The sequence below is a fragment of the Euprymna scolopes genome, chromosome 23 (assembly GCF_053919585.1).
Source record: "Euprymna scolopes isolate OS-2025 chromosome 23, ASM5391958v1, whole genome shotgun sequence".
Taxonomy (NCBI): Eukaryota; Metazoa; Mollusca; class Cephalopoda; order Sepiida; family Sepiolidae; genus Euprymna; species Euprymna scolopes.
The window spans coordinates 115,859,981-115,877,465 of NC_136504.1; the positions used below are offsets into that span (position 1 = coordinate 115,859,981).

At 31.4% G+C, this 17,485-nt stretch overlaps 1 protein-coding gene and 1 long non-coding RNA gene across 9 annotated transcripts in view; one reads left to right on the forward strand and one right to left on the reverse strand.

The window, feature by feature from the left end:
* LOC145246155 (uncharacterized) overlaps window positions 1–6,482 on the reverse strand; it is a 115,714-nt gene extending 109,232 nt beyond the window's left edge. Inside the window, exon 1 of the long non-coding RNA XR_013863100.1 lies at window positions 6,315–6,482. This is a non-coding gene — a long non-coding RNA (uncharacterized LOC145246155). The remainder of the gene's footprint in view (window positions 1–6,314) is intronic.
* The window catches only part of LOC145246149 (uncharacterized), a 634,197-nt gene that overhangs the window by 470,267 nt on the left and 146,445 nt on the right, over window positions 1–17,485 (forward strand). The gene's annotated exons all lie outside the window — the stretch shown is intronic.

Consider the following 17,485-nt stretch of genomic DNA (forward strand, 5'->3'; position numbering starts at 1 on the left):
CACTTTTTCGTCCTGTTGTCTAAAAACATAGCTGATATTTTTGTAACATCTTACTATCACTTTCATTCTATTTTATTTACCCCCCCCCCTAAAAAAAGTAGACTCATTAAATGCTATTCAACTCGTATATACACATTATTAGCAATAATGACTTATTTTTCGTATGAGATAGATCGTGTCAAATCAGATTAATTCATTAATGAATTAATATTGGTTCTTATTAAGAATCAAATATATTCATTTTAAGAACTTCTTAAAAACCCTCTTTGAAAAGGGGTTAGTTTATTGCTAATCGCCTGGTAATGCAGACGGGACTTTCCAGACACTTTTTGAAGATCAGAGTGCTCATCCTCAGGGGCGCTTGTTTCTCACTTCCACTTTCTGATATTGGTGTCTAAGTTCTTGCAGTGGGAGAGAACTAAAAACCCTTATTTAGAATTCATCTTAAAAAAAGAAATACAGGAAAATTTTCACGGTGTATGTACCCGTCATATTGCCAAAATCACAAATATTGATCAAGTAGTTTTTATTTCTAATGAATATCATATTTTATGAATTAACAAAAGGGACTGTCTCGCGTCGCCATCTTGAAAAAAAAAACAACAAAAAAACAAAACAAACAAAAGCAGATAAGTTGACAAATTCAAGCTTGCTAGTCTTGTAATGCTACCGATTTCGCATTAATGGCTTTAAATAGTTTTTAAAAATTAATTTATATACTAAAGAAAACGACTACTTATTCAATTTACGTGTATTTTGGAATATAACATTCTCATTCCGTGACATCATGAAGATTTTTATTTTTTTGGTATTTGTGCCTTTTTGGTAACGTGCTGAAATAATAACGTTATTATTTTGAAAGCCATTCTTAGCATGGGGAGAAAAGTTTTTTTTTTGTAACTATTCTATGCTTCCACCTAACAATTTAATAATAATAATAATAATAATAATAAATATATCGTGAAACTTGAATTAACTTGAAAAAAAAACTATTTAAAAATAGCGCGATACCAAAAATGCATAAGCACCGATTTTTCTTTTTCCTTTTTCTTTTTCCTTTTTCTTTTCAATATAGTCAATTTGCAGTTTTTCAACTCAATAAACACTTTAAAAATGACGACTTTTCTGATGTGCTGAAAACGAATATCACATTTAAAACTATGACAAATAGTTTTCGTGGTATTAAGACATCGTTTTATTCCAAACTTATAGGTTGTCGCCATGTTTTGTTTTGTCATGTAAACTTTCGCATGTGTGCTAAACGAAACTTTCAACTTAAGTAAAACAAAATGGCGACCAATGAAAACCATTAAGTAATACATTGGGGAAAATGATGTCTTAATATCAGGAAAACTATTTGTCGGCGAAAGTTCTAAATGCGATATTCGTTTTCAGCTGACCTGAAAACTTTTCAAAGTCGTAATTTTAAAGGCGAATGTTGAATTAGAAATAAACTGCAAATTGACTTCACATATTTTTCTTTTATTAAAATAAAACTCTAAATATTGGCGTCGGGTTTTTTTTTTTTTATACATATATAGCTTTTAATGATGTTGCTGATGATGATTAATCATCACCATAATCATGATTAATGGTTTTAAAGAATTTTTGTATAGTTGCCCCTAGCGTCTCTGCGTCTTGAATATTAAAAAAGAAAATACATTTTTTTTTTCCGTGCGTAAATATTTGCAACTGCTTCAATAGAATGCAAAGATAAAATAATCAACAGCCGATTGTTTGGACTAATTTTTCTTGTCCTTTTTGGACATTTAACAGTAAAAATGAAAGACCTTTCCCCACTTATTTGATCCATGGCAAATGGATATTAGTAGACCACTTTTGAATCTGATGATGTAAGTTTTTTTTTATTATTATTATTATTATTCTAAAAACGTATCTTGTGTAGTTTCTGATTTTTAACCGATTTTTAGTGCTAGTGCACTTACTAATCCACGTAAATTTTTAAATCGTATTTCCAAGTTTAATTAAAGTTTTATTTTATTTTTTTAATTCAGTTGTAAGGTTATAGTATAGAATAGGTACAAAACACCCTCCTCTCCCCATGTTAAGAATGGCTTTTTAAATAATGTTTCAGCACGAATCAATAAGTGCACTAGTACCGATTTTTTTGTCTTTGATATAATCAAATGATATTGTGATCATTTTAGAGAGAAAAACATGTGACCGTTATTATTATTATTATTATTATTATTATTATTATTATTATTATTATTATTATTATTATTATTATTAAAATTAATAATGATGATGAAAATGAGGACAGGACGCGCGTAAAAAATGGCCGCCAAAGAATACAATGCATAATACAACTTTTTATATCTCGATAATTACTTATTTCTGCAACCTTTCAATGCGATTTTCGTATTCAGCATAGTCTAAAACCTCTAAAAGTCATCATTTAAAAGAAAATTGTTGAGGTGGACCTAATCTGAAAATTTACCAATGTTTTTTTTTTACTTTGTGTGTTATTTTAAATGTTTGTTTCCCTCCACTCGAATTCTGAAACCAGCTGTGATCATGACGATTATTTAAATGTTGACTTTTATCCCCGCCATCCATTCTTCATCTAGGTATATTTATTTATTGTATACGAATTATTTGTTTATTTTCTTTGTCAGTAAATTGTTAGATTGTTAGAAATGTAAATAAATAAATGATAATGACATTTCCTTGTCACGAGTTTTTTTTCTCCATGGCTTGAAATCATGGAATCGTTTACGTTTCACATTCAAGCTCCGTCTCTCTCTGTCGACATATTTTTTTTCCTTCTGACGAGCGTTTCGCTTGCACAATAAAGAACAACTTGGAAAAGTCCCTTCTGTTTCTGCGAAGATTTTTCTGGCGGCGGTGGCGGCGAATTGGATAACTATTTTGGTAATAATATTATGCATGCGTTTTTTTTTTTTTTTTTTTTTTAATCAAATAAAGAAGAAAAAAAATGGTAAATTTTGACTTAGTTTCCACCATAACATTTTTTTTTAAAAGACGACTTTTACTCTTTTTCAGGTATGCTGAAAACGAATATCGCATTTAAATTTTCCGCAAGTGGTGGCCATTGTTGTACGCGTATATTTTTGGCGCACGCGCAACAAAAATATGCGTTTGCTTTCGCGTACAACAATGACCACCAATTATAACATAAAGAATTATATTACTTAATATCCGGAAAACTGTTTGCGGAAAATTTAAATGCGATATTCGTTTTCAGCATACCCGAAATGTTTTTTTTTAAATCGTCATTTTATAGGAAAATGTTGAGGTGAAAACCAAGTAAAATGTTACATTTCCTCTCATGGGTAGTTGTAACTTCATGCAACATTTCAGAAAATGTAATGAGTTGTTATTGAGAATTTTGAGAACGAACGGACGAGGGTGAATTCTAAGGTCCGAATCTGACTAAGTCGGTGGACCAATAAAGTGTAATATCCGAATAGATACTACACTTTTCTCCTTGCCTGTTGATTAGTTTAGAGTTGGACAGCCTCCTGTTCTAATATAAATGACTTCTGTTTGTCTAGTAAATATTATCTTACCATGGATGTTGGGAGCACCATGATTAAACCACCTCCCCCCCTGTCCCTCCCACCCCTCGAATACCAGAGAATGCATTTTTACTGAAAACATGAACTAAGATTGAATATCGAAACTGAAAGAATTATAACGAAGTTAATTAGATGTTTTTCAAGATTACTTAAAATTTTGTTATTAATGTTTTTTTCTGTTTTATTTTTTTTTTTGTTTTTGTTAAACTACAAAATTTTAAGCAAGATTTTATCCATCTTTAAATAATTGGGTGTCTGATTGGCATAATGAATGTTGTCTCAGACTGGAATTCGCTCTATGCCAAGGTATTGTAGTTACTTTTATCTGTTTTATGTTCATTAGAAGAATGGTAGCATTCTATGTTTGTGTTTCTGCTCCGTGCAAAATCTTACTAGTGAACGTAGTGACGATGCCATTCATGTCCACGCTTGGACAAAACATTCGCATGATATAAAGACGAATACATTTTCTAATTATCCTTTTACATGGCTTGTTGCATTTTTGCCAGTAAATTTTTATTTCATATTGGATCTAATTATGTTTAATTAAGTATCAACATCATTGGCAAAGGTATGAACACACAATCCTCAAACCTAGTCATAGGTGAATTGACTTGTGTTCAACTAATTGTATCCAAGTAATCGTTCCTAATAGGTTCTGTGTTTCGTCATTACTACCCCCCCCCCCTAATTTCTTCTTCGACCGGTCGTGGTTTTCTTCATCAGGAATTCAAAGTTTTACATTCTATGTTTCAAAGGTGACTGTCTCGCTTCCAGACGTTCGACTCCCATCTCTGGACTCCAGACTGTCCTCTCGTCCTCAGACTCTCTCTCAGACTCTCCCCGCTTAACTCTAAAGTTTCTAACTATATCGAGAACTTTCCATTTTCCATGACGTTAAAACATGCGTCTTCTTTTACGTGTTCTGGAAATGCATGTCTAAAACTTTTTCCTTTGTTTACAAAAGGAATTTTAACCTATATTCCCAGTAACCTATATTTCCAATATGTTACAAACATGTTTATTAAATTATTAAATTATATTATAGTTGCATTCTTCAATTGAATTTCGTAACAGAATTGACAAATGCACATTCTTTTCTTAAAACTGTTTTATTTCTAAGCTTAACAATGGTTTGTTTTTACATTCCATTTGCTAATTCTCTCTCGTAATCTATTTCTAAACCTAAATTACGAGGTTCGAATTTCGTCTATTCTATTTCATTTTCATTTTAACTAAATCTCTCTATTTTTATACTTGCATGAAAATGGGACAGCCCTTATCATGTAACACGACCTGCGGCTGTCCAATGCCACATGTTAAGAGGGTCATTCAATATATATTCAATCAAACACTAGCTTCAATCAGCAGCAACTAAGTGAAGATTTTTTCTGATTGACTTTGATCATAAAAGTTTTGTGTGAGTAGGAAAACAATGAAAAAAAAAACAAAAAAAAAACTAAAATCCTTTTATAAGAAATCAATTATTTGTAACTTAGTTTCAACTCATTTTTATAGGTCAAGAAGCTGGATTTGTTTATTATCCTCTTTAACTTCATTCTTGTCACATTTATTATTCATCTTTTTTTTCTTTTTATAGTTTCCTGCTTTCTCTCTTCTTCCCCAAATTGAAAGGATTATTTAGCTTTCAAGCATTTAACAGAAAATAGAAGCAGCTCTTCTAATAATTTTCTGTTCTTCCTTTTGATCCTATTTGCACGGTTGTATAGACTTTTAGTGGTCCATCGAATTTATATATTCAATTATAGAAAAATTATGACACGTGTTTTAATGAGCATATCTAGGCAGATATGTATCAGGATATTTAAGATTATTGATCATCCAGGTGTTTGATTTCCGTGGTAATTGTTGCAGAAATTAATGGTGAGTCAAACCCTCCAAGGTGTGTATGGTTTTAATGAAACTGTGTTCTATAAAATAGTAAAAATAACTTTGTTTTTATAGAATTCCTTCTATTCTCAAAACGTTTTATGTTCTCATAAGTAGGGAGCCAATTAAAAAAAACAATGATTCCCCATTTCACAGTTTTAAAACCATCCTACTTTGACTTGCCTATTTTAGAGGTGAAAAAAAAAACCTGTCTTTTCAACTCCTGCAAAAATGCATAACTCATTCTCATCAACTCGGTAATCTGCATCACGTTTTTGATATGCAAATATTTAAAAAGAAAAAGAAAAAACTCCGTAAATGTTCATATTGTTTATAAGAAAAACAGTTTATTTTATTGACATACTTTGATTTGTTCTTTGCATCATAATTTAAAGTAAATTTTAATCATGACTTGCATTGCTTTTGAATAAACTTATTGCATTTTATAAACATTTATGAAAACCCCATCTTTTATGCATAACCAAATAAGCTATTAGTTTTCTCCATCTCTCCTTAATGCTAGTCCAATCTAATTGCTGTAATACAATGGGAATATTAAAGTAAATATTGACATGAAGGTAGATCTCTGTAAATGCATTGAATAGAAATAAAAACTGAGTTTTGAGAAGAAACCAGCAGCAGAAAGAAAACCACTGCAAAAATGAGTGAAAAGGACGATCACTTCCGGTTTAATCAATTAGTAAATTGTTCAAGAGATCGGAGAAACGTACGTGATCATAAGTTATCAAAGTTTTACATAATAATGGGAGAGGGGCATGTTTTTTTCTTCACATTTTTCACGTTTTTCACATTTTCCATAACAAATTTCATAGCTATTTACTTTCCTCTTTTTATACTTACTCATATCGGCTGATCTAGTTTGAGAAGATCTGGATTTTGTGGTGTCCATGTTTCCGGAATGTGTTGGTGCATCTGATAAAAACAGTTGTTGACGGAAAAACGTTCTTCTCTTAACATGGAACATCTGTTGATTTATTCAAATATTTGTAAAGGACGGATGAGGCGGGAGGGGGGGATAATAAAAAAATATGTAGGTCCCTCCCCCAGCCCCTCACCTCTCCAGCCCATACACCTTAAAAATAAAAAACTCACTTGGAAATGTCTTCTTTTTTTTCTTCACACTTTTTTTTTTAAACTTCATTTTATCCTGTCATTTGGAAACAAAAATGGAACTTATCATCATTAACAGGTAGACACTAGCATTTAATCAATAACCTGTCAACTTTGATTTACAAGCTAACGCATTATATATACATACATGTATATGTATATATATACTAGCAAAAGTACCCATTGTTGACTGGGTTCAAAAACAGCCTACAGAAAATGGATTCTGATTTATGAAAGTATGATAGGTTATAAAAAGGAAGGGTTGTAAAGAGATAGCTTCGAATTTGGGGGTATCAAAACCAAAGCAAAATATGATGAAAGTAAAAATAAAATAGATAAACCCCATAATTTATTATACCATACCTGTTCACACGGAAACACTTATCACAATATTCTGTGGATCTATATTAAAAAACCTTGTTAAACTTTGTGACATATTTCCATTCTATGGAGGTAAAGCGCGAACGAACACCCCATAGTTTTATTATACCATATTTCTTCAAACTGAAACATAATTATCAAAGTATACTTACGCAGATAGATATGAAAAGTCTTTATTAAAGTTTGTGCCTATTTCCATTCTATGGAGGCCAGGTATGAACGCAGACCCCACAATTTTATTATACAATCCCTATTTAAGTTAAAACATACTTATCAAAGTATTATTATGTACATCTATATCCAAACGTTTTTTTTTTAATTTTTAAATTTTTTATTTCCATACTTTGTGGACCAGGCGCGAACGCAGGCCCCACAATTTTAATGAACCACTGGTCTGCAGGATCAAACATACCCATTCCTTTGTTTCGATAAATCTTCTATCATTATATGTAATCAGTTTTTTAAAATAGTCAACCATATAGGAGCCTATTCGTGACCACACACACACACACACACACATTCAGCTTTATATATATATATATATATATATATATATATAGACACTAGATCACTTGTGATTCTTTGGGTCAGTATTTGTTAAATCCCAATTTCAGCTTGTATTCTAAAATTTTATTAATATAAATATTATTACTGTTTCACTCTGACATTGCTAGGGAATGAATTTGAGCACCTGCATATTCTTGCTGCCTGCACCAAACTTTTTATAAGTTTCAACTTAGATAAATTAAAACATTATCTTTGTTGTTTATGAATTTCAACCACACAATATTGTGAAATCAAACACAAAATTATGAATTCCTCCATTGGATTCCTCATAGAATTCGACTCCAAACTTCTTTGATCTTGGTATAAGGCTTTGTTTTTAATTGAACTTGCAGACAGAAAGGTCACAAATCTTCTCCAAATAGGATGCTGCAAATGTTCCAGACTCCAGGATAAGCAATATGAAACCTCATTTCACGACTGCTGTCCATGCTGTATTACATAAATGGCTGACATCAGTCAAGTTATGCACAGTTCTGTCTGTTTGTACACATTCAGACTCTATCTACCTTGGTCTACCATGCTCTTTAGTGTCCGGAATATCCATATTTGTTATCGATTTGATGAAAAATAAAACACAACTGAATCATCTAAGACACAGTGTGAGGCATCCATGATCTCACAAATATGTGTAGATTTGATTTCCTTTACATGAATACAAATTTTGACGACAATATCATCTTTTGAAAATCTGGAATAAAGAGAACAAAATTAAAAACATAATTTCTGAAATTGGTTAAAAACTAGTAAAAAGAAAATCTCCCTCATTTCACTTGTTTTATGCAAAACAGACAAACAAAAATACAAAAACTGGCATGATAATGAATCTGCAGCTTCAACAGAATTGTCCTTGCCAATAAACATTATACCAACTAATCCTCAACAATTTTTTAACAAGTAATATAAAAAAATCTTAAATCGTTAAAGCATTTTTTGTTAAAAATTGCTTTTAGTTTTATTTAACCTAAAACCGTTAATTAAAAAATTTTATTTTTGCTCATTGATATTTTTATCCATTCTAAATAAAACAAAAAAAGAAGTAACAGTAGTGGTGGTTCCCCAATTTATCGGAGAGGGACCTATGTTTTCAGTGGTGTCCATTAGATTGCCAGATAACTGGAGTGGACTATTGCCAGATAACCGTCCATTATTTTTTTCCTGAAATTTTGCCACAAATTGTATTTCATTAAATAGATGTGCACAGTAAAGAAATTTTTTTTACAAAAATTCCAGTCGCGTTCCGAGGGGCTCAAAAGAGGTACAAAAAAATGCCCTCAAATGGTCCATAACTTTTGATCCATCCATTAGATTTTTCTGAAACTTGGCCAAAATGTGGAGCCCATTATTCTTAATATAAACCCAGTATGAGTGACCCTGGCAAAATTCTGGTTTGCGTCCCCAGTGCTGAAAATGCCTCTTTTTGTGGCTCTTTTTTCATATTTCTTAACAAAAACTTGATATTTCTGCCTTTATAGTGGTTTTTCATGGCACTCAACTCAAATATGCATGGCCTGAAACTGCACTGTTATCCATTTACACTGGGATTCGGCATTCCCAGGGGCTCAAAAGAGGTTAAAAATGCCCCAAAATGACACTTTTTGCCCCGTAGCCTTTTCTTGACCAAAATGTGGAGGCCATTGTTCCTAATATACATTCAGTATGGTTGACCATGGCAAAATTCTGGTTCACGTCCCTCTGGAACTTTTAGGGCTTAAAAAAACATGCCTTTTTGGAGCTCTTTTTTCATATTACTCAAAAACTTGATATGTATGTCTATATAGTGTTTTTTTTTCCATGTTGTTGAATTCGCATATACATGTCCTAAGGCGTGAAACTACACTGTTTGTCCATTTTCACTGAGATTTGGCATTCCCAGGAGCTCAAAAGGGGTCACAAATGCCCCCAAATTACAAAAGATTACACTTTTTACCCCATAACTTTTGCCCCATCCATTAGATTTTTCTGAAACTTGGCGAAAATATGAAGGCAACGTTGGCCCTTCACACTTCTCGCATTCATCATTTCTTCGCTATTTTTTGTGGCGTCATCTCACATGCAGCACCAGAGGGGGACCACACATGTGCGGCTTGTTAATATTGATTTTTTTTTTTTTTGTGTAAACAAATTATCAAACTTTAGTATTTCTTTGCGAATTATAGGGGAGAGTAGATATTAAAGAATTAGTGACTGTAATTTTTTAAGTGAAATTACATTAAATTTTAATTTGAATATTTAAAGAATTTCGATTAACTGTATATTTTTTGAATTTCCTTACTTTCTTTCATGCTAAAAATGCCCCTCTCCTAATCTTTCACTTTTTAATCTCTTCCAAATTGGATGAACTTCATAAGGCAATGACTATTTTTTATAATGATAAAATATGTATTTTGTTTTCAGCAAGTCTACCAAGTATATTCTCAGCTCTCACTTCTATTTCTCTTTGCCCTCAATTTTTTTTTTATTAAACATTTTTTTTAAATTGAACTTTTTTTTTTTTTCCATGATATTGTTTTAGTTTATGCTGTCATCAGTCAACTCCTCACAGGCATAACATGAGAAATTGGCGTTTGTTTTTTATATCTGGAATAGATATTAAGTATTTTTTGTCATGTTGTTTTTTTTTTTATTATTCCCGTTTTCTCTGAGATTTAAAAATCCTTTCTACAAAACAAAACTGACTCATTTCTTTGATATAGTAAACAAAAAAAAAAAAAAAAAAGATTAAGCTTTAACACGGTTACATTAACTTTATTCAATTTTGAAAACTGTTCAAAATGAACTCTGAAATTTAAGTTTCTAACGTGCACTAATTGTAGAAATTGAAAATTGCATAAAATATTTTTATGCATTTGATATTTGCCAACCAAAATGATCGAATGTTTAAGAAACAAGACTGTTAATCGATTTTTTTTAAAAACTTTGTAACCTGTTTATTTTTAAAAAGAGAAAATCATTTGTCATATATTTATGAAAAACTGTAAAAAATATATATATATATATATATATCTTTTACTTTATAAAATCTCTGTAACTCTTTGAAACTATTAATTAAAACAACAACAATGGTTTTAATATTAATGACTTAATCATTGATAGATTGCTTCTAGAATTAGTGGATATTACGGAATGCCACATGGCTATGAGGAGCACTCTTTTAGCATTCAGTAATGCCCACACCTGACATCCAGCCGTCATTGGTAGGCAACTAAATAGATATTAGCAAGACAAAATAAAGTTTGAAGAAACGTACAAAAATAACAGAAATTATTAGATAAGAAAAGGTTTCTACTAGAAAGAAATTTATACGAAGTGTATTTTTTAAATAAACAAATAAGTTGATTTTTATTTTAAATTTTGAACAAATTATCCTCATCTTGATATTTTCACATTTCTGTTGATGTAAAGTCCAATTTGTTATACGACGGCATACAAAATGGTGACCGTGCAAACAAGATATGCAATCGAAAATATGGTCTACTGAAATGAATACAAAATATTCTTAGCTTTTCAAACCGTTTCTCTTTCTATCCTTTCTTTTCCGACACACGTTATCAACGATAATCGTGGTTTGCACGTGTACAAAGAGTGTTATGTTCCCAACATGTCGTTAGATAATATAAATATTAATTTTTATTACCGCATTAATAGTTACTTTATCTCATTATAATGAAATAAATGGTGGTTTAATCATAAGACAATTTCTCAAATAAGCTGTTATTTATTTAGGCCGGTTTTATTACGACAAAACTGGCAAATTTAATGGCAAGAACAAATTTATTTTTTCAATGGAAAATAAAATGAATGTATATTCCGCATAAATAGTTACTTCATCTCGTGTTTTACTTTGAAGGTATCAGATTTGCATCTTGCAAATCTGAAAAGTATGGCAAGTGCTCGTGTGAGCTCCAATCTCTGGTCCCCCCTCACCAATCTTTCACGATAAACACCCGTCTAGCTAAAACCACTGTCAGTAATTTTCCCCACTCTTTATCTGTGCCTAAATCCAAACGTAGATTCCATGAGCAGAGCTTCTTTCTAAGAAGTTCACGTCTGTGGAATTCTCTTCTGTTTGCCTGTTTTCCACCTGTCCTACAACTTGGATGTCTTCAAGTCGAACATAAAGAAATTACTGATGACTCGCCCCCTTAAGTAAGACACTTTATTCAAATCTCCAATACTAACTATTACTACAATACTATCCCATTGATTACTGTACACGCAATAACCCTTATCCCCGAGTGGCTTCTGGGCCTTGATAAGTGGTGAACTCCATGTAAAAAAAAAAAAATTAATATGTAAAATCTTGCCATTTTTGTTGAATTGTTTCACATTATATTCATTTTGTTTTCCATTGAAAAAATAAATTCGTTCTTGCCATTAAATTTGCCAGTTTTGTTGTTATGAAACCAGCCTAAATAAATAACAGCTTATTTGAGAAATTGTCTTATGATTAAACCACCATTTATTTTATTATGATATTATCAATATTTAATCATTTTCTTTTTGAAGAAACAAACCCATCAACCAATTGTTAATTAAATGTTTTATTTGCAAATAATATATTTTATGACTTATGAGATGTTCTCCCTCTAGAAACCAAACTAGCTGTAAGAATAGAGGTTCATCTTGTATGTGTAGTTGGCTGTTCTTCTAATCTATTTTTATTACCTTCAATTGCTTTAAAAATTATTTTTGATAGATTAAAATCATTTCACCTAAATATATCTTAAATGAAATTGAATGTAGTAAGTTGCGAATTATTGCCTTTCGTATATTAACTGAATTTTTAATTCCGTTCAAGTTGGGAACATTTTTTTTTTTTGTCCCTCAACAAAGGCGGCATTGGACCTAGTAATTCACTCCGTTCGTTTGTTCACACTTTTCTCAATAACCATACCTTGGATTTTTTTTTTCAAATTTTGCACAAACATTAATCATGGTGCAAGTAAATTTTTGGCAGAATGGATTTTCCGAGATAATTCTGGTTGCTCCACTAGGGGCCATTATGGAGGTAAAATTGCCCTCAAATCGTTTGTCCATTCATTTGTTTGCACTTTTCTCAATAACTAAACATTGAAATTTTTTTAAATTTTGCACAAACATTAGTCAAAGTAAATTTTTCTCTTGTAGAGGGGCACCCCATATGCTCAGCTTGTTAGTTTTTAAGATGTTCATTTGAATCGAGTTTATTTCAATATCAGTATTATTTTCGTAATCTAGATTAGAATGGTAAAAAAAGACAGCCTTTCAATTTATAACGATGCACATATATACAGAAATGGATGTTTTTTTTTTTGTAAGAGTATTTATATTAATTATATTAAGTTTGTAATGTATTGGCCTTTCAATTCAGATGATTAAATGTGACGTTTATGATAATGTGTCACAGAGCCAATGTTTTTGCTGTCATGTTACATAAGAGAGAAAAAAAAAAACACATTTTTTTTCTTCTGGTTGGGAAATCTGCTATTTCCCCGAAGAAACACAAGGTATTTGTTGCAGCAATATTTTTTATTCATAATGGGGTATGATACCACAGTCAGACGATTCTATTTATAAACGATGCTGCTAGGAACTGACGAATTGAATTAATTCACGTTCTGCTACCAACCAATCAGAAACCAGAATTGCTCAATAAATATTAAACCTTTTCTGTAGCAATTTCGCATGTTTTTTCCGTCTCGACACGGTAAGAATATTTTGCTTTGTGGAACTGTCTACTGCAAACAAGTCACCTCTCAGAACTTGTGTAGAACAACGAACCATCGGAAACTGTTCTGAAACTAAACATGGCTTACACTTCTAGAGTATTTTTCATTGCATGCTTGTATTGTTGCTATAGCATTGACATGATCTATTTCTCGTATTTGTCTGATTTATTTGTCATGAGTGCCTTACTAGGAGAGTAAATGCTTAGGATATCTTTGCAACTTCAGTAACAATCTTCACCCTGACGCTTTCAATTAGCAAAAGTATTTTACAGAAGTGTTTATTGTTATGCTTTCCAAACAACAGATGATAATTGTTTATTGCAAATAAACTCTTATCTGTCAACATCACACTCGAATCCCAAAAACGTTTTTTTTTTGTTGTCCAAATTTCAATACTAAACTATATTCTATTGCCATTTAGGATAAAACATCAATAATTTATAAAGAGGTATGCTGAAAAATGAGATGTTGGAAAGTCTATTTGTATGTTAAGGGTGGTTTAAACCATATAAGTCTACCTAAGTTCACTATGAGAATAGAAAACTTATTAAAAACAATGAAAATATACAATTCTTTTATATTACAATTTCTCTTACAGATTTTACATTACACAGGGTTTCATGCCTCAAAGAGGTAATTGTTTGATTTTGCGTCTGTTTTTTTTTTATTTAGTTTTTGATTTATTTCAATGCAGCAGTTAAAGATGCATCACATGTTAGAAATTGGTGCAATACTCCTGTTTTTTATTTTTTTATTTTGTTGTTTTATTAATATGGACATTTATTATCACTAATAATATGATTGCCATTATTTATAGTAATATATATATATATATATATAATAAAAACTAACTTTATGGGGGCAGGAGAACAAAAAAATACTCTATATAAGTGGAACAAAATTTAGGATTCCAATTCAATTTAAAAATCTGTTCATCATGAGATTTTTTCATTCTTTTTTTCATTCAGGTTATTGCATATCTGGTAAGCCATTTTGTGTGCGAGTTTGATTGTCCATTCCACATCACAATCCATCATAACATGTTTCATCATTATTGATGTTGTGTGGCACTTTACCATTTTAACGTGCATCATTTTTTTATTTCATTTCTTAAAAATTTCATTTTTAAAATTCATTCTTTCTCTCTTTCTCTATCTCTCTCTCTCTCTCTCTCTCTCTCGTTTTCTCTCACTCCCTCTCTCTCTCTCGTTTTCTCTCACTCCCTCTCTCTCACTTGGTTTCTCTCACTCCTTCTCTCTCTCTCTTATTTTCTCTCACTCCTTCTCTCCCTCTCTCACTCTTGTTTTCCCTCACTTCCCCCTCTCTCTTTCGTTTTCTCTCACTTCCCCCTCTCTCTTTCGTTTTCTCTCACTTCCCCCTCTCTCTTTCGTTTTCTCTCACTTCCCCCTTTCTCTTTCGTTTTCTCTCACTTCCCCCTCTCGTTTTCTCTCACTTCCCCCTCTTTCTTTCGGTTTCTATCACCCCCCTTCCGTTTTCTCTGATCCCCTCTCTTTTTTTCATTCGTTCTTTCTCTTAGTTTCTCTCACTCTTTAATTATTTCTCACTCACTCTCACAAGGATCAACATTAATTACAATTCCTTTTCTGATTGGCTGATAATAAATCCCTAAATTTATTTTTGTGTTTTTTTTTTCTGTCCAATTCCTCATAAGCTATTTCCATCTAACAGTGTTCGCCCTCTGATAACTGTCATTACCTTCCTGCCAATTTCAATATTGATTTGTTTTGACTTTTTACCTGTGCTTTTTATTACATACATCTTTGTGTTGTGTGCAAGATGAATTTCCATAAGCATGCTAAAAACAATGATGCTATTTATTCAGCAACAAAATCGATTCATATTTTAATTTACTCGGTGTGAGTTTATTCTGTGTTACTCAATCTTTCGAAAACTTTCCTCTGAATAAACATATTTAAAATATAGCCGTTTTATCCTTCGATATTTAATTTGAAAAGATCATTTGAAATGATAATCTATTTGATCTCTTGTATTCCAACTTTAGACAGATTAACTCGAGTTCAAGAAAATGATTCATCTTATCAAGATATAGCTGCTCTTCATCGATTGTAACATAGAGGAAGAGATGAAGGTCAATCATTGTCCAAGACCTGTGTGCAGGGCCAGATTAAACTTGCATGACTCCATTCAATGAAAATGTCACTGTGCACTTTTATCATTCCTTGTCAAAGTGTCGCAGAGACAAACATTTTTTTCTTTTTTATTTAATTCATAAAATTGTCAGATGGATTTTAGAATTTGCACCTAAATAGCATTGCATTCGATCCACATCAATATTTGATTCTACCTAGCCTCTTTGTCTTTTCTTTCCCCTCTTTTAATGTTCTTTACCTTTCAATTGGATTTGTTTGAAAAAATTCAAACTAAGAAGATTGTGAAAATGGCGATAATTTTAATTAACGACTGAATTAATGCCAAGTGATAATTCATAATCTACAAAGATTTATCTCTTCTATAGCAATGCAATTTATGATCGCTTTCGTTTATTTCTTTTTTTTGTTTATATGTGACTTACAAAATTTTTTTAAAATTTTCAAATAATTATTGACATTACAAAATGAAAGCTGCTTTTGTTGAAAAAAATTGCACTCGAGAGTATTTTAAACTACCATGACATTAAGCAATCCCAGACGATGGTGTTCGGATACAGCAATATACAATAATATACAATATAATAAATAAAATCCTATAATTATATAAATCTGTTGACTTTTGGTGACATTCATCCAGAATAAATTGAACCAGCTCCTTCCATAGAACACACAGCATCTGGAATGAATGCAAGCCACGCACGGTGGTCTGCAGTGGCCAAGATAGTTATGCGCATCCAGTCCTGGGACCAGTGGTTAACTGTAGACCCGTGAATGAGAGGTAGGTTCAACATTTGCCTTGATGGTGTGTGACCATGTCTTCAGCTGGCTTCCCAGGCGTCTTCAGCAATCTGTTTGCTTTGTCTGAACAAATGAAGTCCTGTCTTTAAAAGCACTTGATTAAGGAAGATGATTCTGCATCGCGTCCAGATTTGTGTATTAGAGACAGAATGGTTCCATATAAATCATATGCTTTATCTAAATGTATATTAATAAATGAGATGTTACTAAGTGACTTTTTAATTAGACTTTTTTTCACTAAGATTAGAAGAAAATAAAGTTTAGAAAGGCTGAGGGGTACTGTGAAATAATAGTTTGTACCTTCATTTTAATTATAGCTTTCATCTGTGTGATATATTGCCGCAGACTAAGGAATCTTTGGGAAAAGGTATGAACCTTCCCAACTATGTGTAAAATGGCAACTTGCATATATGTCCTCAAATTTTATTTCATTTCTCTGTTTCCTTGTGTCTATAAACAAAAACGGTGCATTCACTTATACACAGCTTGGCTAAAGCAAATTCTGCACATAGCTAAAATATAATCAATGGAACAACGACACCTTTTCAATAAATTTGTTCAAATATAAAAGTCCATTAAAGATTCATCCTGTTCAGGCTGATCTACGTTGTGGCCACAAATGAAATTCTATGTAAATGGAAATTTTGTCTCTATAACAAAGTTAAATATTAAACAGGATGTTATTAAATAATCTTAATCATTAACTACATATTTACATGCATTAATAATACTTTTTTATTTGTTTTTAATGAGATTCAGAATTTTTATTATGAATATTCAGAATTTTTTGTTATTTTATCTACCTTTGAGAATGTTGAAAATGATATTGTTTTTTTTAATTGTGTTGGTTTCATGTTTTTTTTTTCATTTATTTATTTATTTTTTTTGCAATATTGATATGAATCTGTAACTTCAAGTGATTATTCTTCTATAATATATATATATATATATATATATATATATATATATATATATATATATAGTATTTTGTCTCTGTGTGAGTTCATTTCCTATGGACTCTGGAACGGCTGGGACGATTTTTTAAAAATTTTCTCTCAAATGTATTTTATGTCTCTGGGAGTGTTCTCTAATAGGTTTTGTATCAGAATGCCTCCGATAAGTATCGAAAATCACTAATCAAAAACATCTGATTAAAGAGGGAGCAGTCTGATTTTGACGAATGTTTAACACCTTTCCAAACATGACACCTTTTATGCAGCCTATCATCATGAGTGCATTTGAGAAGTTTTACACTGCACAAACAGAAGGGCACAGCATATAAAATAAACAGTAGGTTCTTTGATAAGCGTGTCCA